This window comes from Terrapene carolina, unplaced genomic scaffold, assembly GCF_002925995.2.
Source record: "Terrapene carolina triunguis isolate 2854851 unplaced genomic scaffold, T_m_triunguis-2.0 Scaffold132, whole genome shotgun sequence".
Taxonomy (NCBI): domain Eukaryota; kingdom Metazoa; phylum Chordata; order Testudines; family Emydidae; genus Terrapene; species Terrapene triunguis.
The window spans coordinates 8,269,645-8,294,627 of record NW_020664483.1 but is presented as its reverse complement, the minus strand read 5'-3'; the positions used below and the strand labels follow the sequence as shown (position 1 = coordinate 8,294,627).

The 24,983-nt window shown below is 43.1% G+C and overlaps 1 protein-coding gene across 1 annotated transcript in view; it reads right to left on the bottom strand.

Annotated features, from left to right (window-relative positions):
* PLCB4 (phospholipase C beta 4) overlaps window positions 1-24,983 on the bottom strand; it is a 318,918-nt gene that overhangs the window by 131,895 nt on the left and 162,040 nt on the right. The gene's annotated exons all lie outside the window — the stretch shown is intronic.

Genomic DNA, 24,983 nt, shown 5'->3' with positions numbered 1-24,983 from the left:
GAAAGTGGCAGCTGCTGACTGAGGGCCCAGCTCTGCAGGCAGCAGTGCAGAAGTAAGGGTGGCAATACCATACAATGTCATCCTTACTACTGCACTGCTGCTGGCAGCGGCTCTGGCTTCAGAGCTGGGCTCCCGGCCAGCAGCCGCTGCTCTCCAGCTGACCAACTCTGAAGGCAGCGCCGCCACCAGCAGCAGCGCAGAAGTAAGGGTAGCAGTACCGCAACCCCCCCTACAATAACCTTGCAACCCACCCCACAACTCCTTTTTGAGTCAGGACCCCTACAATTATAACATCGTGAAATTTCAGATTTAAAATAGCTGAAATCATGAAATGTACGATTTTAAAAATCCTATGACTATGAAATTGACCAAAATGGACCGTGATTTTGGTAGGGCCCTAATCATTAATCAATTTAAATACCTGCTTAAATCAATGCAAGAGTTTAATTAGCTACAGATTAATGTACACCTAAGTAACATTCATTAGCACAGCTGATAATATATGCAAGCATTTCACTGAAAGTAAGTGCTATAGCAGAATCACGTACTAAAAAGCAAAATGTTTTTACATTTTTATTCTGGATTTTTTATTTCAGAAGCCATTTACTCAACACAGAAAACCAGCTATTTTCAGCAATATTTTTATACGCATCTCATATTATCTATATTTATATAAGATATGCAGGTATATTATGCAGGTAATGATTCACAGAAGAGAATCTGTAGAGGAGTAGAGAGTACGGAAGGAGGTTTATCTACCATTACTGTGGATTTTTGTACAAGTTGAACGACACATGGACTAACAGTCACTATTAATTCAGGATCCAACTAAAACATCAGGGTACAAAGTGCATTTGAATTTAGACAATGTTTTTTAAAAACCAACATAGTATGAGCAGGATACTATACCCGAACATGCCTTACTCATATTGCATCACTGTGCAAATAGTGCCATCGCATACCATTTAACACCCTGTCAAATACTGAATTGACAGCATCTAATGTACAAATTGTTATGTCCAATTTGGCGGTGACTTGCCTGCATACAAGTGCACTCTAGGATGCACAATATCCTGATAGTTCCAGTAAATTGATGGGTGGGGAAACTCTTGTATTAACAATAATGCATGTTGAATTAGTGTGGAAGGTTGGGAATCTCTCTGCCTCAAGGGAATCAACAATTTAATTTTTTGAAACCATGTATTAGCATGGCTGCTTCCGGATTCAATCACTATATTTTATCCTATAAAAAACTATCATATATCTCATAGGTGAAAACTAGATTATAATCTGGAATTCTGTAATTTCATTGTTTTTAAAGTCAATAAACCTGGGGGGAGGGATGTATTTAAAACCTTAGGGGCCAGACACTAATACTTCTATTCATGCTGCCCAGTATCCTGTTCTGTGAGAAGCTCCAGCTGATTTCAGTAGGACTGTTTGTCATCAGATACTACACGTTGGGAGGAAAGATGGCAGAATCTGGCTGTTAGTCATTATCAAGGCTCCAACTTAAAATCTTTGGTCCAGACTGAGATGTAGGCACTGCGCTCAGCAAGGGGTGGTGTGTAAGCACCACCATCCCAGGAGTAATTCCAGGAGGCACTGTGTCAGACACGCCCAAGACACCACTTTTCCCATGCTTCCTTCTTGCTCCCAGGTGGTCGTAATATGCTGCTAGCCTATATCAGCAGTATATAGGCGAGACAGCCAGTGAACGTATAGTACAACCAAGGCTCTGCCAATGCCCTGCCCACTTTGCACACACCTGTTCCAGGCAGGAGGTGACCAAGTAGCCTTATTTATTCCTGCACAACCAGACGCAAGGTCCAGATAACCCATCCTGGTGTGTAGTCCAAGTCGCAACTGAGCCTATATGATACAATTTTAGTCCTGATTCTGCACTCCTTACACAGATGAAACTCCTTCTGAGAGCAGGATGAGCCCTTCATGATTAAGGCTAACCTGTAATGGTAAGACTGTGACAAATGCAATCTGCCCTGAGTAAGAGGCAGTGCAAAGCCATACTACTCCACGAGTAGCCCAGACTCTGAGAGGCACAAGGAGGCAATATTTCCTATGTCTGGGCTGGCTCAACTGCACACTGGCAGCCACAGTGAGGGGAGAAGAGTCAAGGCCCAGTCCATTCCACACACTTGCTAATCTATTCTCCGCTCTTTTGCATGGGGGACGGCGTAGTGCCCCATGGAGACTGTCCTTCCATCCACACAATGGGCTCAAGAGGGGTGCCCCTTTTCCCTAATGCAGGCACACTGGGCAAGCAATGATCTTGCCTAAATGAGCATAACGAGACGCTTACGTAAGACTCGGGAGAAGTCTTACTATAGGCTGTGTAATCAGAGTTATGGAAAACTCCTTTGCAGTGTTTGTGCATTACAGAATAGCAGACTAATATACTGTCAACCAGAATTAGAACACGGCTTCCATTAGGCAGAAAGAATGCTCTGAATTTCAACTTTTATTTGATTTTATCTTTAACTTCAGAACAGACATAAGTGTTCCCAAAATGAAGGACTGATATCTTCTTGCTCGCTCTTATCATAAAATTTCCTAACAAAAGAACAAATGGCCTCAAATGGCACCATTAGGAGACTTTGCCAGAGATTGTTTCAAGAACAGATACTTCTGATAAATTTTCCACTTAAAAAAATTGCCTTATTACAGGGGGGAAAACAACCCTGCATTTTTATGCTATTAGTCTTTTCACGTCCTGCCTTTTGTCAAACAGTCGTTGATAAATATATCAAAATACATAGATCAACAGCCTACATGAAACCAGCCAGACCTTCTGAATATGTGAGTTCAATTTATGTACTTTTACTATCAGAAATATAACTGGACAGTGATATATAACATAATTAACATTAATTCTCTGCTTCAGCTGAAAATGCTTCCATTTGCACTAATGCGTAAAACAATAGTCACTATATTCCCAATAAAAAGAATTAGTGGCTATAAATAATATTATCGATTCTTCTCAAGAAGAGAAGACAAAGGACGGGTTTGTGAATAAAGCACGGGCCCAGGTTGTAGGGCACAGGGATTCTACTTGTGCTCTTCCACAAGCTTCTTCCATGACCCTGTCTGTGCACTCAGTATACCACTCCACAGTGGGAATGATGCGTACCTCATGGGGCTGTACAAGATTTTGAGATCCTTGCATGAAAGCCACCATAGTAGTATTATTTCCTTATTATTATTTAAAATTACATTTAAAATTTCAGCCTCTCCCCAGTTTTGATTAAGGGGGAGCTGCCTTTTTCCTCACTCTCAGAAAATTGCAAGTTAGAGATCCCTGTCACAGTTCAGGGTGACAGCACCTGTCTACCCCCTCGGTGATCCACCAAGGGCATCTAACTTTAAGCTCTCAGCTCCTCAGCCATCACTTCTCTTGGGCAGAGACATGTCTCCCTCTCCGTCCTGACCAGGGTTTTTCCAGGCTCCACAATTTCCTGTCTACACTGTGATATCCCAGCAAGCTAGACTGCCTAAACAGGCCGGCATCTGCACTTTGCTTACTCTTTGAAGGCTATGAATAGCATAATTGCCAGCAGTAATAAGTTATCACACAGCTCTTTCTAAGTAAGTATATTCATTCTTAAGGTGAAAGCATTACAGAGAAAACATTAAAAACAATACAAGTTCCTATACCTGTGCTAAAAGCTTACCTAAAGGTCACCGATCAGTATTATGGGGCCTCAGCAACACAAAGTCCTTCCAAGCATTCCCAGGAAGAACTGCCTTTCCCGGCCTTGGACAGAGGCTCCCTGTCCATTTGCAGGATCAGAAAGAATCACAGACGTGTAGGACTGGAAGGGTCATCTAGTCCAGTCCCCTGCACTCAAGGCAGGACTACATAATAACTACACCATTCCTGACAGCTGTTTGTCTAACCTGTTCTTAAAAACCTCCAAATGATGGAGGTTCCACAACTGCCCTAGGCAATTTGTTCCAGTGCTTAACCACCCTGACAGGAAGGTTTTCCTAACATCCAACCTAAACCTCCCTTGCTGCAATTTAAGCCCATTGCTTTTTGTGCTATCCTCAGAAGTTAAAAACAATTTTACACCCTGCTCCTTGTAACAACCTTTCATGTTGTTTTTTTTGCGAACAGGGGCTGCTAACAGGGAGTTTCGCAAGGGAGTTCTCCAGGTGAAGGAGGAGCAATACAGCACCCTTTTGGGGTAAGTGACTGTCTGCAGTGTGTGTTTGTTTGTGTTTGGGGGTTACTTGCTGTGTGCTGAGCTTGTGTTTGGCAGTCTGTTTGTTTGTTTGGTTGTTTGAAGGACCGTGTGCTGTGGCTGACAGTTGGAAGCTGTGAGCTTCAAAGGAAGGTTTGAAACCAGGAAGCCTCTGGTAATTGGCTGAGCCTTACTCAGTGGGCGGGGCATTCATACAGGCCAGGGCTTTATAAAGCAGCGCACAAGCAACCAGGGAGCGTTTGCGACCAGGGGCTGCTAACAGGGAGTTTCGCAAGGGAGTTTGGAAGGGGAGTGGGAAGGGGCGAGGGTCCCTTGCCGGTTCTATCTGTTTTCCCTTTATTCCCCTTAAAACTTTAAACTTCTTGCTTAAACAACCCTTTCAGCGGACAGGGGGCTGCAGACGGGAGTTTGACAGAGGGAGGCTTACGATGGTTAGGAAGACCCGCAACACCTGTGCCAGCACTGCTTCTGTCTCCTCCACCTGCGCCTGTAGCCAGACAGAGCGCCTGAGCATGGATGCTTCTACCCAGATCCTGGTGTGGTTTTGCAGAGACTGTAACTTGCAATTTCCACTTACTGATATCCAGGCTGAGGGGACCATCCAATGTGAAAGGTGCCTGCTGGTGGAATCTCTCAGGCAGCAGGTGGGAGAGCTACAGGAGGAGGTGGCTAGGTTGAGAAGCATCCGAATCCACGAGCAATTCCTGGACAGTGTCCATGTGGAGACAGCTGAGGTAGCTGTCCCAGGACACAGGACTGCTGATACACCACTGGTGGAGGAGGAGATGGCTCAGGGTGGACACTGGCAGCTGGTTACTTCTTGCAGCAGGCAGTGCTCCACCCCTGCTCCGAACCCTCCCGCTGTGGTAATAGGTAACCGTTATGCTCTTCTTGATACAGGAAAGAAGGCATCACCCCCTACAGTAAAGGAGGAGAAGCCTCGTACCCCTAAGGCTGGGAGGTCTGCTGCCACCACTGCGAATAGGAAACGTAGGGTAGTGGTGGTCAGAGACTCTCTGCTGAGGGGGACGGAGGCACCCATCTGTCGCCCTGACATTTCATCTCGGGAGGTATGCTGCCTGCCGGGAGCCCGTATCCGAGACGTTACGGAGGCATTGTCGAGGATTATCCAGCCCTCTGACTACTACCCCATGCTACTCATCCATGTGGGCACAAATGATACTGCGCGGTGTGACACTGAGCGGATCAAGAGTGACTACAGGGCTCTGGAAGTACGGGTGAAGGAGTTTGGAGCGCAGGTGGTATTCTCTTCGATTCTTCCTGTCAAAGGTAGGGGCCCGGGCAGAGACAGATGCATCGTGGAGGTGAATGCCTGGCTGCGAAGATGGTGTCGCCAGGAGGGCTTTGGCTTCCTAGACCACGGGATGCTATTTGAGGAAGGACTGCTAGGCAGAGATGGTGTTCACCTTTCGAGGAGGGGAAAGACCCTATTTGGACACAGACTGGCTAACCTAGTGAGGAGGGCTTTAAACTAGGTTCGACGGGGACAGGTGAGCAAAGCCCGCAGGTAAGTGGGGAACATGGAGACCTGGGAGATGGGTCGGAGACGAGAGGGAGTGTGGGCTATATTGGCAGAGAGAAAGGAGGGTCAGGACAAAACCGTGAGGAAAGATCAAACCAGTATCTTAGATGCCTATATACAAATGCGAGAAGTATGGGTAATAAGCAGGAAGAACTGGAAGTGCTAATAAATAAATACAACTATGACATTGTTGGCATCACTGAAACTTGGTGGGATAATACACATGATTGGAATGTTGGTGTGGATGGATACAGCTTGCTCAGGAAGGATAGACAGGGGAAAAAGGGAGGAGGTGTTGCCTTATATATTAAAAATGTACACACTTGGACTGAGGTAGAGATGGACATAGGAGACGGAAGTGTTGAGAGTCTCTGGGTTAGGCTAAAAGGGGTAAAAAACAAGGGTGATGTCATGCTAGGAGTCTACTACAGGCCACCTAACCAGGTGGAAGAGGTGGATGAGGCTTTTTTTAAACAACTAACAAAATCATCCAAAGCCCAAGATTTGGTGGTGATGGGGGACTTCAACTATCCGGATATATGTTGGGAAAATAACACAGCGGGGCACAGACTATCCAACAAATTCTTGGACTGCATTGCAGACAACTTTTTATTTCAGAAGGTTGAAAAAGCTACTAGGGGTGAAGCTGTTCTAGACTTGATTTTAACAAATAGGGAGGAACTCATTGAGAATTTGAAAGTAGAAGGCAGCTTGGGTGAAAGTGATCATGAAATCATAGAGTTTGCAATTCTAAGGAAGGGTAGAAGGGAGAACAGCAAAATAGAGACAATGGATTTCAGGAAGGCGGATTTTGGTAAGCTCAGAGAGCTGATAGGTAAGGTCCCATGGGAATCAAGACTGAGGGGAAAAACAACTGAGGAGAGCTGGCAGTTTTTCAAAGGGACACTATTAAGGGCCCAAAAGCAAGCTATTCCGCTGGTTAGGAAAGATAGAAAATGTGGCAAAAGACCACCTTGGCTTAACCACGAGATCTTGCATGATCTAAAAAATAAAAAGGAGTCCTATAAAAAATGGAAACTAGGACAGATTACAAAGGATGAATATAGGCAAACAACACAGGAATGCAGGGGCAAGATTAGAAAGGCAAAGGCACAAAATGAGCTCAAACTAGCTAAGGGAATAAAGGGGAACAAGAAGACTTTTTATCAATACATTAGAAGCAAGAGGAAGACCAAAGACAGGGTAGGCCCACTGCTTAGTGAAGAGGGAGAAACAGTAACAGGAAACTTGGAAATGGCAGAGATGCTTAATGACTTCTTTGTTTCGGTCTTCACCGAGAAGTCTGAAGGAATGCCTATCCTAGTGAATGCTAATGGGAAGGGGGTAGGTTTAGCAGATAAAATAAAAAAAGAACAAGTTAAAAATCACTTAGAAAAGTTAGATGCCTGCAAGTCACCAGGGCCTGATGAAATGCATCCTAGAATACTCAAGGAGCTAATAGAGGAGGTATCTGAGCCTCTAGCTATTATCTTTGGAAAATCATGGGAGACGGGAGAGATTCCAGAAGACTGGAAAAGGGCAAATATAGTGCCCATCTATAAAAAGGGAAATAAAAACAACCCAGGAAACTACAGACCAGTTAGTTTAACTTCTGTGCCAGGGAAGATAATGGAGCAAGTAATTAAGGAAATCATCTGCAAACACTTGGAAGGTGGTAAGGTGATAGGGAACAGCCAGCATGGATTTGTAAAGAACAAATCATGTCAAACCAATCTGATAGCTTTCTTCGATAGGATAACGAGTCTTGTGGATAAGGGAGAAGCTGTGGATGTGGTATACCTAGACTTTAGTAAGGCATTTGATACGGTCTCGCATGATATTCTTATCGACAAACTAGGCAAATACAATTTAGATGGGGCTACTATAAGGTGGGTGCATAACTGGCGGATAACCGTACTCAGAGAGTTGTTATTAATGGTTCCCAATCCTGCTGGAAAGGCATAACGAGTGGGGTTCCGCAGGGGTCTGTTTTGGGACCGGCTCTGTTCAATATCTTCATTAACGACTTAGATATTGGTATAGAAAGTACGATTATTAAGTTTGCGGATGATACCAAACTGGGAGGGATTGCAACTGCTTTGGAGGACAGGGTCATAATTCAAAATGATCTGGACAAATTGGAGAAATGGTCTGAGTTAAACAGGATGAAGTTTAACAAAGACAAATGCAAAGTGCTCCACTTAGGAAGAAAAAATCAGTTTCACACATACAGAATGGGAAGAGACTGTCTAGGAAGGAGTACGGCAGAAAGGGATCTAGGGGTTATAGTGGACCACAAGCTAAATATGAGTCAACAGTGTGATGCTGTTGCAAAAAAAGCAAACGTGATTCTGGGATGTATTAACAGGTGTGTTGTGAGCAAGACACGAGAAGTCATTCTTCCGCTCTACTCTGCTCTGGTTAGGCCTCAGCTGGAGTATTGTGTCCAGTTCTGGGCACCGCATTTCAAGAAAGATGTGGAGAAATTGGAAAGGGTCCAGAGAAGAGCAACAAGAATGATTAAAGGTCTTGAGAACATGACCTATGAAGCAAGGCTGAAAGAATTGGGTTTGTTTAGTTTGGAAAAGAGAAGACTGAGAGGGGACATGATAGCAGTTTTCAGGTATCTAAAAGGGTGTCATAAGGAGGAGGGAGAAAACTTGTTCACCTTAGCCTCTGAGGATAGAACAAGAAGCAATGGGCTTAAACTGCAGCAAGGGAGGTCTAGGTTGGACATTAGGAAAAAGTTCCTAACTGTCAGGGTGGTTAAACACTGGAATAAATTGCCTAGGGAGGTTGTGGAATCTCCATCTCTGGAGATATTTAAGAGTAGGTTAGATAAATGTCTATCAAGGATGGTCTAGACAGTATTTGGTCCTGCCATGCGGGCAGGGGACTGGACTCGATGACCTCTCGAGGTCCCTTCCAGTCCTAGAATCTATGAATCTATGAATCTATGTACTTGAAAACTGTTATGTCCCCCCTCAGTCTTCTCTTCTCCAGACTCAACAAAGCCAATTTTTTTCTATTTTTCCTTATAGGACATGTTTTCTAAACCTTTAGTCATTTTTGGTGCTCTCCTCTGGACTTTCTCCAATTTGTACACATTTCAGAAAAGATGTGATGCCCAGAACTGTACACAATACTTCAGCTGAGGCCTAATCAGTGCAGAGTAGAGCAGAAGGATTACCTCTCGTGTCTTGCTTACAACACTCCTGCTAATACATCCCAGAATGTTTGATTATTTTGCAACAGCGTTACACTGTTGATTCATATTTAGCTTGTGATCCACTAACCCCAGATCCCTTTCCGCAGTACTCCTTCTCAGGCCATCAGTTCCCATTTTGTATGTGTGCAACTGATTGTTCCTTCCTAAGTGGAGTACTTTGCATTTGTCCTTGTTGAATTTCATCCTATTTACTTCATATTATTTTTCCAGTTTGTCCAGATCATTTTGAATTTTAATCCTACCCTACAAAGCACTTGCAACCCCTCCCAGCTTGGTATCATCCGCAAACTTTGTAAGTGTACTCTCTATGCCATTATCCAAATCATTGATGCAGACACTGAACAGAACCATACCCAGGACTGAGCCCTGTGGGACCCCATTTGATATGGCCTTCCAGTTTGACTGTGAACGGTTTTCCAACCAGTTATGCACCCACCTTATAGTAGCTCCATCTAGGTTATATCTCCCTAGCTTGTTTATGAGAAGGTCATGCGAGACTGTATCGAAAGCTTTACTAGAGTCAAGATATACCACACCTACTGCTTCCCCCCATCCACAAGGCTTGTTACCCTGTCAAAGAAGGCTATTATGTTGGTTTGACATGATTTCTTCTTGACAAATCTTTGCTGGCCTCTAGAGACTCCAGTTTGAATGAGTAAATGCCAGACTCTCCAGGTGGTGGTACTTCCCCAGCTGGAGGTGTTACAACCTATGTGAATTTGTCTAATGCTCCCCCTCACTGTTCTTAGTTCTTGGAGGGGCTGTGGTCATCGTCCTCCATGGAATTACATATAACCCCTGGCCTACAATACTGCATCAGACCAATGGTCCATCTAGCCCAGTATCCTGTCTTCCAACAGTGGCTAATACAGGATGCTTCAAAGGGAATGAACAGAACAGGACAATCATCAAATGATCTATCCCCTGTCATCCAGTCCTGGCATCTGGCAACCAAAGGCTTAGGGAAACTCATAGCATGGGGTTGCATCCCTGACCATCTTGGCTAATAGCCATAGATGGCCTATCCTCCATGAACTTTTGAATCCAATTATAATTTTGGCCTTCACAACATCTGCTGTCAACAAATTCCACAGGTTGACTGTGCGTTGTGTGAAGTACTTCTTCATGTTTGTTTTAAATCTGCTGCCTATTAATTTCACTGGGTGACCCCTGGTTCTTGTGTTCTTTGAAGGAGTAAATAACACTTTCTCCACTCCATTAATGATTTTATAGACCTCTATCACATCCCCTTAGTTGTCTCTTTTCAAAGCTGAATAGTCCCAGTCTTTTAAATCTCCCCTCATATGGAAGCTGTTCCATAACACTAATCATTTATGTTGCCCTTCTCTGTACCTCTTCCATTTCTAGTATATCTTTTTCGAGATAGGGTGACCAGGACTGCACGCAATATTCAAGTTGTGGGCGTACTATAGCTTTATAGTGGCAATATGATATTTACTGTCTTATTATCTACACCGTTCCTAACGGTTCCTAACATTCGCTTAGTGTTTTTGACTGCCGCTGCACATTGAGCAGATGTTTTCAGAGAACATCCACATGACGCCAAGATCTCTTTCTTGAGTGGTAACAGCTAATTTAGACCCCATCATTTTGTATGTAAAGTTGGGATTATGCTTTCCAATATGCATTACTTTGCATTTATCAACATTTAAATTCATCTGCCATTTTGATGCCCAGAGACAACATGGGTGAGGTAATATCTTGCATATACTTGTTTGTGTGTGTGTGTGTGTGTGTCTGTCTGTCTAAATATATGTATATTTATATGTTACCCAGTTTTGTGAGATCCCTTTGTAACTCTTCGCAGTCTGCTTTTATCTTGAGTAATTTTGTATCATCTCCAAACTCTGCCACTTCATTGTTTACCCCTTTTTCAAGCTCATTTATGAATATGTTGAACAGCGCTGGTATCAATAGAGATCCCTGGGGGACACCACTATTTACCTCTCTCCATTCTGAAAACTGACCATTTATTCCTATTCTCCCTCCCCTCCCCCCCCACTTTTAACCAGTTACTGATCCATGAGAGAACCTTCCCTCATATCCCTTGGCTGCTTACGAGCCTTTGGTGAGGGAGCTTATCAAACACTTTCTGAAAGTCCAAGTATACTATATCCATTGGCTCACCCTTGTCCACATGGTTGTTGATCCCCTTAAAAAATGATACTAGATTGGTGAGACAGGACTTCCCTTTACAAAAGCCCTGTTGACACTCCCCCAACAAATCACGTTCATCTATGTGTCTGATAATTCTGTTATTTACTATAGTTTCAACCAATTTGCCTGGTACTGAAATTAGGCTTATCGGCCTGTTATTGCCAGGATTGCCCCTGGAGCCTTTTTAAAAAATTGGCATCACATTAGCTATTCTCCAGTCATCTGGTACAGAAGCTGAGTTAAGCAATAGGTTATACACCATAGTGAGCAGTTCTGCAATTTCATATTGGAGTTCCCTCAGAACTCTTGGGTGAACACTATCTGGTCCTGGTGACTTATTCCTGTTTAGTTTATCAATTTGTTCCAAAACCTCCTCTACTGACACCTCAATCTGGGATAGTTGCTCAGATTTGTCACCTACAAAGAATGGCTCAAGTGTGGGAATCTCCCTCACACCTTCTGCACTTGAAGACTAATGCAAAGAACTCATAACTTCTCCACAATGGCCTTTTCTTCCTTTAGCACCTCGATCATCCAGTGGTCCCACGGATTGTTTGGCAGGCTTCCTACTTCCAATGTACTTTTAAAAAATTGCTGTTACTTTTTGTCTTTTGCTACTTGCTTTTCAAATTCTCTTTTGGCCTGCCGAATTACTCTTTTACAGTTGACTTACCAGAGTTTATGCTCCTTTCTATAAACTTAATACAGTAAGATCCCCCGAAGATATTGCAGGAAATTGCCGTATCTGTCACACCCTTTTATCAATAATATGAAAATCATATCTAGTGCATCTTACAGACTAAGAAAACCTGGCATTCGTTGTAACTTCAAAACTATAAACAATGAGTTTTAGAAAATTGTTTTCAAAACAAGCAAGGCTTGATTTTGTTAACAGTATAGTATAAAACTACAACCAAGCTGGAGTCATTTATGTATTTAATTTATGTTACTGACTTGTAGTTTGCTGCTCATGGTAACAACTAGGAGCATATTTATAGAAGTTAAAAGAAATAACATATGTAAATCTACCCACAATGTGTAGCGTAAGTAACACATCAGCTGCTATCAACAACCTTGCTGTCATTTTGTCTGGAATAAAAAAACCAAAACACACAATATAAAATAAAAGGCAAAGAAAATAAGCAGAACCGAATACATATGTTTTGCATTGTGCTCTGATACCCACTAGATCAGAGCTCTGGCAAACCACAAAAGGGAGTGGAGACCAGAGCTGTGCACTTAGAAATCCTGGCACTGGTCCTAGAAAGCTAACTCAGGAACCAGCAGCAAGAGCTTCCCAAATGACTGTAACCCCATGATGGTCCCCCTAATATGAAGCCTGTAATCTAGCCCATCTGCATTGCAATGAACTAAAGGGCAACTGTATGAAAAGTACAGGATAATGCTTATTTTTAAAGGAATCTCATCCCGTGCCCTCCCACTGTTTTAGTCATGATACAAGATCTTACAGCAGTATCACACAGTATGATCCTTTGCATGACAACATACTTTTTATCTGAGCCAATGCTTTTTACTAACAGGGAGGTAGGCGCCGATAAAGGCCACTCAAAATACAGGCCATGTGGTTCACCCCAAAATATATACTGCCAGCAGCTCAAGTCGCGATGGGCACAGGCTGCTGTATTCTGTGCTCTAGATCACGAGACATGAAACACTGCTCTTAGGGACTGTGAGGAGAATATCATTCCACTATCAGACCCTTCTATCAGTGGTTTGGGAAGACCGTTTTCAATTTCTTATCTTCCACCAGTGGCAAGGAGAAGAGACCCTTAAATGTCCTCTCCACAGATTCATAGATTGTAAGGCCCACAAAGTCTATTATAGTAAGTTAGTCCGACCTCCTGCATAACACAAACCAGAGAATTTCACCCAGTGATTCTTGCAATGAGCCCAATAGTTTGTGGTTGAACTAAAGCATGTCTTTTAGAAAGACACTCAGTCTTGATATAAGACTCCCAGTAAAGGAGAATTCACCACCTCACCAGACAAGCAGTTCCAATGGTTAACTATCCTTACTAGTTAATATGTGCATCTTATTTCCATTTGATCTTTGCTGTGTTCAGCTTCCAGCCCTTGAACGATAGCTCTATTAAAGAGCTCTGTAGTGTCGGATATCTTCTCCCCATTTAGGTACTTGCACTACATGATCAAGTTGTCTCGTAACTTCCTCATAGATCAACTAAACAAATTGATCTCTTAGTCGCTTGCTGTAAGGCATATTTTCCAGGCTACAAATCATTCTTGTAGAAATTCCCTGACCACTCTCCAGACTTTTAACAAGTTTAAAGCGTGGAGACCAGAATTGGACATAGTATTCCAGTAATGGTCTCCCTATTGCTGTATACAGAGGTAATATCACCTCCCTTCAGCTGCTCAGTGCACCCGTTAATATAGCCACGTAACATGTTGGGTTTCTATGGCGACATCTACACTATGATCTATGGTTGTGATTCCTAGCCCACATACGTGTATCTGCACTGACTCGATGAGGACTAGCACAAGTATAAATAGCAGCGTAGCCGCGGTAGCACGGACAGCAGCAATGGTGGCATGGCTTAGCTGTGCTAAATACATACCCATAGGGTTCAGGTGGGTTTGTACTCTGTCTGCTGCCCGTGCTACCGCAGCGACACTATTTATACTCCTGCTAGCAAAATGAATATGTGTATGGCAATTGGGAATCACACCCCTAGCTCATCGTGTAGACATAGCCTATAATGACACATAAATTCTTCTCAGAGTTGCTGCTTTCCAAAATATAGTTCCCTTTCTCTAAGCAGGGGCTACAGACTTTCCTCCTATTTCTTTGACCTTGCATGAATCCCAGCCTATCAAGAGATCTAGATCTCTGTGTTAGTGACTCGTCCTTGTTGTTATTTAACACCACACCAATCTCCCCATCAGCTCCACTCTCTATCAGGTCAATAATGTTTACGGATGACCTGTGATAGAGGAAGCATGAGTAGAAGATGGCTAGAATACCAGTAGTGGAAGTCAGACTGATTACAACAAGTAAGATTTTTAAGCCATATACTGTGGCAGCTGCGCAGGAGGTGAAGAAATAGTTCTTTGCCTCAACAAAAGCTCTACTCAGGCTACGTCTTCACTACGGGGGGGGGGTGTCGATTTAAGATACGCAAATTCAGCTACGCGAATAGCGTAGCTGAATTCGATGTATCGCAGCTGACTTACCCCGCTGTAGGGACGGCGGCAAAATCGACCTCTGCGGCTTCCCGTCGACGGCGCTTACTCCCACCTTCGCTGGTGGAGTAAGAGCGTCGATTTGGGGATCGATTGTCGCGTCCCGACGGGACGCGATAAATCGATCCCCGAGAGGTCGATTTCTACCCGTCGATTCAGGCGGGTAGTGTAGACCTAGCCTCAGTCTCAACAAACCTCTCACTGCTCCCATATTTCTCCTCTTCCTCCTAAACCTCACAGCCCTAACATTTACCAAAGAGATAAATGCACCCCCTTAGACCTCTTTTTTAAACACCGATTTCTCCCAATCAGTTCCTGAGTAGTTCAAATTATTATAAATGAACTATAAATATACAATTTCACCATGATGTTCCAACATTTTATTTGATTGCATATATATTCCTCACGATTAGTATTAAGAACTATACATCTTTAAGACATGTAATAACAATTCAAACCTCTGAAGACTTGACCGAGAGAATTAGGGAATTTAGGAACCAGTTCTACAGGCAGTCAAAGGGTATTTTTAAGGTCTTCAAATACCCCTCCTGAAACAAAATACATCCGTTTAAAAAAAAATGATTAAAATACAAATTCTCTCACTCTTTATTTTTAATAAAAATGTTTTCTGAGTAAATGAGTACAAGTACCATGGCATACCTTTCGCATCTACAGAAAAAGAATTCAAATAAAATACATATTGGGATTTGATCAGTGCCTGTAGGGGGGACACAACTAGATTCAGCTCCACAAACTCTGCAGTCAAATGCCTCCTGACCTATCTCCCAGGGCTGTAACCAGGGCAGGGCAAGGGGGGCAGCCGCCCAGGGCTCAAAGCTGGGGGGGGGGTGTGGAAAAATGGGGCAGCTTGTAGGGAGCAGAGTCACCTGCCCCCGCCCCCAGATTTCTGCCTTCCATTTTGCACAGAGGTTTTCAAACTGTGGGGTGCACCCCTCTAGCCAGCGGATTGGAAGCTGGTGGGAGACACCCAGCCTGCCCCTGCGCTGGCTCACTGCCCTGTGGGATCCGGGGTGCTGTCTGGCTGCCTGGCAACCCTCCCGGCCCTGTTCCCTGAGCCAGGCTGCCTCTCTGCGCACCTGTGTGCTCCCCAGACAGGGTGGGCAGCACAGATCTGACCTGTGCCCCAATGCGCTTTTGCCTCTCTCCTGAAGGAGTCTGGTGCCAGCTGGCGACACTCTCTGGAGCTGACCCCTGCCTGGGGAGCCCGGCTGCCGTGAGATGTTCCCCATGGCACTTGCTCAGGAGAAGCAGCAGGGACAGGAGTGCCAGGGCAGTGGTGTGCAAGCACCTCTGGGAGCACCTCCTGGCAGCCGGGCTCTGTGAGCAGGGGCCGGCTCCAGGCTCCTTCGGAGGAGAAGCAAGAGCACATCAGGGGCACAGTTCAGAGCTGTGCCGCCCATCCTGCCTGAGGAGCACCCAGGTGTGCAGAGGCAGCCCGGATCGGGGAGCTGGGCAGGAAGGGCTGCTGGGTAGCCAGCCAGTGCCCCGTCTCCCACAGCGCAGAGAGCCAGGGGCCTGAGCAGGCCGGGCAGCTGACACCAGCTTCCGATCCTCCAGCTCCTGGCAAGAGGCGACGTTTTCAAACTGGGGGAGGGGGGGCTCGCCCCACATTTGGAAAACCTCTATACTAAATGGGATGCAGAAATCTGGTGGGGGGCACATGACCCCACATGCCCCCCCCCGCCCGCCATGCGTCACCTGTAGGGGCCACAAATATGTTTGCTTGCCCAGCCCCTAAAATGCCTAGCTATGGCTCTGCTATCACCCTCCCTTTTAACACTGATTTATCCCCGAGGCCACACTTTGGGCCATAGGAAATAAAGCATCTCTTGATTTACCTCAGGAGCACTTACAAGCTTCAGTAAAAAACAAAACAAAGAAACCATCTTCAAAACAGCAGTCTTAGACTTAAATGTTTTCCTCTATAATAAACTTCACTGCAATAATCATGAAATCAATTGTCAAAATCCTGACCTTTTCTTTCCTTGGCCACAAAAGGGCAAGGCAGAACTGTACCAGAGGAGGAAAGGTTTCCGTTAATATAAAATGCACGCTTGTCCACATTTGGGGTGAGGGGCAATATTCTACATTAATTCCACAGGCCACGCTTAAGTGCTGGAGGGGACTCCTTAGAGCTCCTGTGAGCCTCTGGTCAATATTGTGCCACCCAATTTGAAAGGAAGGCTGGGAGGATTCCTAATGAAGCTCACCCCCTCTCTGGACACAGTTAAATCACGTTGTCTAGATGTGGCTTCTCTCTGTTCATCTATCATAACAATACTACTGAAAAATTATTCATATTTATCTTTGGAATAAGCATTACCGAGGAGGCTCACTCCCATAAGCTTGTCATCCCATGCCTGCCTCTTCAAATCAAACAAACTAAACTCTGTGCTATACCATCAATATACTCAGTTAAGGGTGTATCTACACTGTCATGTAAGCCCAGGGTATGAACTCCGGCTCAAGCCTGACCCCTGCTTCCATCTACACATAAATTGTGATAAAACTAGGGCTTGGGGGGGGGGGAGAAGGTCCAGGCCTGAGTCAAGCCAGGACTCAGGGATCAAGCCCTAGTGTTTTGCACTGTAGATGCAGTCCTACTGGACTTGTGCACTTGGAGACTGCCAAAAGTATTCCTCAATCTCACGGGTCAACTTTCTTTGCACAAAGTTTTCAGTCAAGTTTTCCCACACTGCACCACGAACAAAGGGCTCAAGCAGCCACATTTTGGGAGGGCACGAGGAAGTTTGAGATACAGTAGCTGGATTGGCCCCACATAATGCAGTGCAGAAACTTGAGCCCCAAGATGGGATGTAGGATTTAATAATTCCTAACCTGGGGTTACAAATGAGTGTAGATACTCAAGCCCTCAGTCAACAAACACAGAGTCTGTTAACTCGAGTTCTACTAACCCTGAGCTTACATTGCAGTGTTGACATACCCATAGTTTTTAGGAACAAATTATAGACATCTTCAGAAAATTATAGCTGAAATCAATCTTGTTTGCCCAGTGGCATTTCTTTATTCCTTTGTTAAGCATTTTTCATTTATTTTAGAAAACAAATGAATATATTCCTTATGTCTGCACCTCTGTCCAAGCACACACAGCTTTCTGCTCCCTACTCTTTGGGTAAACAAGGCTTATCACAGACAACATCTCCAATCCTGCAGTCGGGTCTATGCAGACAGACTCGTACATTACATAAAGTCCCACTGAAGTCCATGGGGCTCTGTGCACGTGCTGCAGTCTACCCAAAGAGAGAAAATATTTCTGCAGGATCATGGCCTAAAGGGAGAAAATATTTCTGCAGGATCATGGCCTAAAGGGAGAAAATATTTCTGCAAGCCTCTCACTAAAATGGCAGCACATCAATGCAACTCTTGTAAACATTTCTCACTCCTTTCTTAGTGAGGCCCATTATTTAGTCAGGCTGTAAATGCACCTTGCTATGCAAATATTGCAATAATTGCTAGATCTTTATAGGAAGAAAGCGCTCCTATTTTTGCATATTCATCTTTTAAAGTCAAGTTTATTTGAGCCTTAAATATACCAGTATGATAATATGGGGGTGGGGGGAGGAGAGAAGAGTACAGAATGTATGTATTTTCAAATGTAAAGTTCTAGTTTCTATATTGGAACTTAGAACTCTGAGTACATTGTACTAACCATGAGCTGCTCTTATGTGAGCTCTGTGTTATAAGTGATGGTGAGAATCACATAACTGAATTTTGAAAGCCCATTCAGAATCATAATACATTTTCAAGATTTCAAAGCACTATCCAGGCTCTCTTGTAGCAATTACAGTCAAATAATTGCCTCTTTCATAAATGTGCCCTTTCATCGGGTTATTTTTAAATTTGCTTGCTCCCGTAGCTAATGCAAGCGATGAAAAACACTGCTCCCAGGAACAAGGTCCAGAGCACCAGATGATTTAGCAAAGCTCTGATACTTGAGCATGTATGACTCCCCAGTGGTCATTTTATTTTCCATTTTGTTTTAATGGCTGCCCATAAATGCACAGAGGTCAATCGCAGTCAGAGAGACGCCCACTTTAAATTAAGCTCTTTGTTAGTATTCTGAACAAGTTCACTGAGACTGTACCTAGTAGAGCTTATCTGCACTTGGAAATGTATCGATCATTGACAATAGGCATTACCAACCAAGGGCCTCTGACATGGTGCTAAACATGGATTGGTCCTGTCTTAAGTTTGTGGTTTGACTTATGGTTCCATTGTCCCTGTTTCCGACAACTGTTCTCAGCAACAGGTACATTTTCTATTGTGGACAGAGTTTAAGAGTGGACCACAGGTCAAGTCTTATCGATGAGCTTTTCATCTTTCCTTGGGTCATTTTCTGTCCAGCCTGGTTTGTCAGCTCTGTCACCATCAGGCAATTCCTGCTATTTGGCCAGCCATCTTATCCATCCTAGGTCTTTCATCGCCTGATATAGGAGAGGCCAACCCATTGGCACACACTTCCTAGACCCTGACTGAGCCATCCCACTTGTGAACAGATTTGTAAGCACAGAAACAGGTAGTCTTCAAAATGGTTAACAGGAATTTGTAACAGTATAACAACAGAATGTTTTGAGAATTAAAAAGAATATTTCAAACACATTATATGAAATTTCTTTAAACCCAGATGATTCACCTGGGGCCAAATCCTGACAAAGTTCCATCATTTTTACCAAGTTCACTGACTTCTGTGGTAGTTGCTAAATAAGGACTAACAGGGAAAAACGGAAGGCAGACCAAGGAGTTGGCCCTTGAACGCTAAGGGTCAAAACCTTCAAAATATAGCTCATGTGAATACTCCCACTGAAGTGTTTGCAGGATCACTGTACAAACTGGAATTGTTCTGAATTTGTAGCTCAGACACGAAGGCTATGTCTACACTTAAACCACTGCAGTTGCACTGCTGCAGTGCTTCACTGTAGACACTCACTACAGCAACAGGAAGGGTTCTCCCATCACTGCATTTAATTCCCCTCCCCGAGAGGTGACAGCTGGGTCAATGGAAGAATTCTTCCATCAACCTAGCACTGTCTAGGATTTTAAACACCCCAGGGGGCATAGCTGGGTTGACCTAATTTTTTTAGCGTAGATATGACCTAAGGTGGTGAGTGCCACTGAATCATTAGTGAACTCAAAGTAAATACATTCTGAACAATCATTCAACCAATTTGTAACTTTGTGTTGGGGCAGACGTAAATGGAATTTGCTTTATTTTTTAGAAATTATGCCCTTTTCTACAGTGTGGTATAGAAAGAGAATGATCAGCACTGATTATCAGCAATAATCTTGAGAAAGAGTTTAATTGTACTAATACCACCTCTGCAACAATAAAAGAACAGAAAACTTCCAACATGTTTATGTTAAATGCCCACCATTTGGAGAATTTTCTATGAAATGGAGAAATTCTGATACATGATTTTTTGTTTTAATTGAGTACAGCGAAAATATGTCTCAGCTGATCATTTAGATCTCCCTCTTTCATCATAGTGACGCATGCTAAATATGGGAATGATAACTAAATCATTTGAAACTTGGAGCAAATGATTTCTAATTTGTCCTAAAATTATCAACTCTACTTTTACCTAGTCAGTCACTTAAATAACTGAAATGTTTTTAATTAGTGCTGCTTTCACAAGCCTCAATTATACTTTCCCCAAAAAGGACCTATAAAAACATAAATGTATGTATACCTACACTGAATACACAGAACTTAAAAATTCACTGGGCCATATTCTGTTCTAATGGCTTGATCCAAAGTGCCCTCAAGTCAATTGGAATCTTTCCACTGACATCTATGGGTTTTGGGTCAGGCCCTACATTACACTGTTTTATAATCTACAGTAAATCCATTAGCTTCAATTGGTGGTTGGAATCAGAATTTAGGTCAGTGAAATTTGAAATTTCTGCTAAAAACTAAAAGAATGATATTCTGGGATTTTTAATAGTATATTTCCAGAAAAACATCAACAAAAATGGTCTGTCACAGGCAGGGCTGCCCAGAGGGGGGGGCAAGTGGGGCAATTTGCCCCAGGCCCCACAGGGACCCCCATGAGAATATAGTATTCTATAGTATTGCAACTTTTTTTTATGGAAGGGGCCCCCGAAATTGCTTTGCCCCATGCCCCCTGAATCCTCTGGGCAGCCCTGGTCACAGGAAAAAAAAAAAAAGACAGCAGAAAAAGTTACTCACAATGCATATGGTAATTCCAATTTCCTGTAACTTCTAGTACCATAAAGGCTGATTTACGTAAGGAATCATAATCCCAGAACTGTACTCATCCAACTGCAGTATATTACCAATCCAAAGCATTCCAAAATCACGGGTCAGACTCCAAAAAACCATGAGCTTTAAAATATAAACTTTAGGTTCTTTTTATTTGCCTTCTGGGACAAGAGCATTTAGGGTTCACATTTTCAAGCTTTTCTTGGCAGCCAGGAGGTCTAAAAACTTTTTTTTTTTTTAATTAAAAGACAAGATGACATTTTCATGTAACAGGACTCCAGGAGCTGGGATTTTAATAAAAAATGCTAAATATCACAAGACTTGTGATAAACTGCAAGTGTTGGCAATGCTGCAACTGATTATGTCAACAAAGGAAGTAATGAAAGCAAAAAGAGCCACATTAATCTCAATTCTATTGAAAACAGGAAAAATCTGATATTTGCTAAATGAGTAAGAATCCTGACATCCTTCCTCAGACAAGACCTCCACTGACATCTGAGATCAGTTAAAGTCATACTTGAGAAAAGACTTCAAGATTTGACACACAAGTTGTATATAGAGATTAATATTTTAATTAATCAAAAAAGTATAATTAACACATCAGAGTTGGACCCTGTTTCTTTAGAAAAAAATATTCAGTGTCCCTCTAATACTAACTTTCTCTTTTAGCTGTGAGAGAGCAAGGGAACTTTATTTTATATAGTATTAAAATAAGAAGAATGTACCTTTTCCTATTACATCTCAGGCTTAACTTAACGCTCCCAGGACCAATTAATGGCATGTAGAATTAAATTGTCTAAGAATGTGGATGATGCTGTAGTTTTATCTCCAGCTAGGCTGTGAGTAGTGTTAGAAGACATTTAGTATTTATTTTTGATTATGATGGTGCCAAGCATGACATTTCCTGGAAGCCAACTCCCCAGGTAGTAATAAGGAACGAGTTAGACTTTGATGAAGGCAATGGTTTGTATAATGGTTGCCTGGGATCTTTTTGTAATTACTATAGCATGTGTTATATGTACTCCATATATCTTCATTGAAGAAGCAGTGGCTTCTATTAAATGTAATGACTTCACCCTGTGGCTGTCAATTGAGGGCAGCTTCAAAACAAGGGCTGCTTCTATTAACAAAAAATACTTACCACTTCTAAAGCATGTAAACCATTTTCAAAAGGAGGTAACACTGACCTCCTGATGAGCTAGGCAACTCCTGTCATTTCGTCAATGAGCGTGATGAATTTTACAGCAAAGAGTCAGAACGGATTTTATGTAACGGGATAGTTAGTGTTTTATTTCCATTGTTTTGAATGTATAATTGGAATAAGTAACAGATTTTTTTTTAACCTGTAAATATTTGTTGATCCATCTTGTATACACTGCTCTGAAACAACCGTACTAATTACCTGCATCATCTTACAGAAGCATTAATCAAATTATGTCAAAGATTTTGGCCCTTAGGATTTTGATGACTGTGGAAGATTTTGAGGAGAAATAAGACAAAAATCTAATTTCTCCTCTAAATCTTCCACAGCAATCAAACATACACAGAGTAATGTTAGAGTGGACACACAGCAGATATTTTTCTGAGCAGTAGGTGACAAGTACTTTATATAAGAAGCCAGCTTGGGGCAAAAATAAAAAAAATAAATAGGTAAATAACTAATTACCGATAAACAAGGGGGGATACGAGGACAGGTTGCTCCAGATTGCTATATATGAGACGCAGATACCATACATCATTTACACAGTTATTTCTGCAAAATCAGAATCTTTTTCCAAAGGTGCAATGTTAACCAGGCACATTGCCTACACCCAGAATGCTTAGTTTCTTCAGTACCAAGCCATTAGCTCTAGTGTCTTTAGGTTGGTATGAAAGACCATCACTCCCCACATACAGTGGGCAAAGTCAGTGTTTACCTACAAGTAACAGTACCAGATCTGGAGTAGGTCCACTCAAGAATGATGTATTGGTGCAATACTGTTCTAATTTCACAGAAGGACTAGGGTAAAACAAAATATTTAGAGAAAACAGCAGCTCATACATATTCCACATGCTTTATACCTGTGAATGGTGGTAATGGCTAAAAAAGAATCACGGGTTTCTTTCGCATACTAACAGATAATATAGGGATGAAATTTGTCTACATTGTCAATTAGTTGGTCTAGGGAAGGTTACAGAGACATTTTGATTTCTGAACACTTATTATCCCATTGCTGTGGCCAAGTAGACGGTAATTCCTCGTTGATTTAGGTGGCGAGATTGCTGGGTTTTGCAGAGACTTTAAATTGGCTCTGCCATCTTGACTGGTCTTCCATGATCTGCTTCTACATTTTTAGAGCTGTGTGTTTTGATACTAAATTAAGCTGGGTTATTAGTTGCCAAACCATTTCCCAGTAATGTCAATTAAGAGACTTCTGTGACTATAATGTGAGCTGTCTCTGGCCCTTAGTGCTCCAAATCCAGAATATTTCCACCGAGATTTACAAAGCTATTTCTGTGGTTTAATCTGTTAAAGAGACACAACTTAGTACTTGAAATGAGGATTTTAACAAGGATTCAGCTGGGAATACATGGAGACACCACTAAGCGGCTGTGCTGCACCATGTGATCTTGAGGATTTGTCTACACTACAATTAAAATACACACAGCTAGCCCATGTCAGCTAACTCAGACTTGCGGGGCTCAGGCTGCGGGGTTCTAAAATTGTAGTGTAGATGTTCAGACTAGGGCAGTGTAGACATTCAAGACATCCAGCCCAAGCCTGAACATCTACGCTGCAGTTTTATAGCCCTGCGGCCCACACCCCATGAGCATGAGTCAGCTAAGATGGGCCAGCCATGGGTGTTTTACTGCACTGAAGACATAACCACAGACAGCTGCATTTTAGTCATTAGGAAAAGAGCCTGGGGATCCTCCGAGACGAAAAGGAGATAATTTATTAATTACAAACAATGTGACTTTTAAAGAAAGGCAATGAAAACTTCCTAAGGAATGATTTGAGGGTTATTTTACTTTAGCTTTTATTTTAAATGCCAATAAATTACTTTTTAAAATAGCAATGACTAATGAATGTGTAAATTTATATTAAAATGAAATAAAATGCACAAATAAGCCACCCCTTATACAAATGCTTTGGGAACATTCTCTTCTCTTTCCAAAGAGCTATCTAAACCCAGCTCTAACATTATTAAAATGTAAGGAAAGGGCAAGATCACATCTTTTTAATATCTTTTAAATCTGTGTGTGTTTGTAGTAATCCCTTGTACGGTTAGATGTATTAGCTCAAGCCAAACTTTATTAAAGTTTTGTCATGACTTAATATTAGCTTGTTAAAAATATACAGACATTTTAAAAAAACTAATAAGTTGTGGAGAAGAGAGATACAACTTGTAAAACTAAAGCCAGGAAAACAACATTATAATATATAGACAAAATTCTGACTTCAGTTTTGCCACTGACTTCTGCGAGAGCAGGATTGGGCCTATTAAACATTGTTCATGCTTAAGATTCAGATATATAATCACAACGGCTTTATAATAGATCATCTCTTATTGAAATTCTTATTCTTTCAAGGATTCAAGATCAGTGGTCCAGTATCTACTAGTGTCAATGAACTAAATTAGTGCCAAGTATCAGGGGGTAGCCGTGTTAGTCTGTATCTACAAAAAACAACAAGCAGTCTGGTGGCCAGGGCCGGCACCAGGCACCAAAGCTGGTGCTTGGGGCGGCACCTGGAGGGGGGCGGCGTGGCGCTCCGGCCGCCGGGGAGAGCAGGGCCACAGCAGGGCTCGCCGCCCTCCCCCCGGCGCTCTGGCCGCCCTCCCCGAGGCGCCTTCCCCCCGGCCGCCGGGGGCAGGGGCTCGCCGCCCTGCGCTCTGGCCGCCGGCGGGAGAGCCGAGCCCCAGCCGGGGCTCGCCGCCCTCTCGCCGCCCTGCCCCCGGTGCTCTGGCCACTGGGGAGGGGGGGGAAGAGCCGAGCCCCCGCTGGGGTTGGCCGCCCTGCCCCCGCCGCTCTGGCCGCCCCCCCTTCCCCGGCTCCGGCCGGAGGCTTTTTTGCCTGGGGCGGCAAAAAAGCCAGAGCCGGCCCTGCTGGTGGCACCTTAAAGACTAACAGATTTATTTGGGCATAAGCTTTCGTGGGTAAAAACCTCACTACCCACGAAAGCTTATGCCCAAATAAATTTGTTAGTCTTTAAGGTGCCACCAGACTCCTTGTTGTTTAAATTAGTGCCTTGATTGTTCTTTTTCTTTCACTTTATACATATTCCCGAGAACAGCACAAGAGGGAAACTAACTTGGGGAGTTATAAACTTCCTTATTCAGTGTA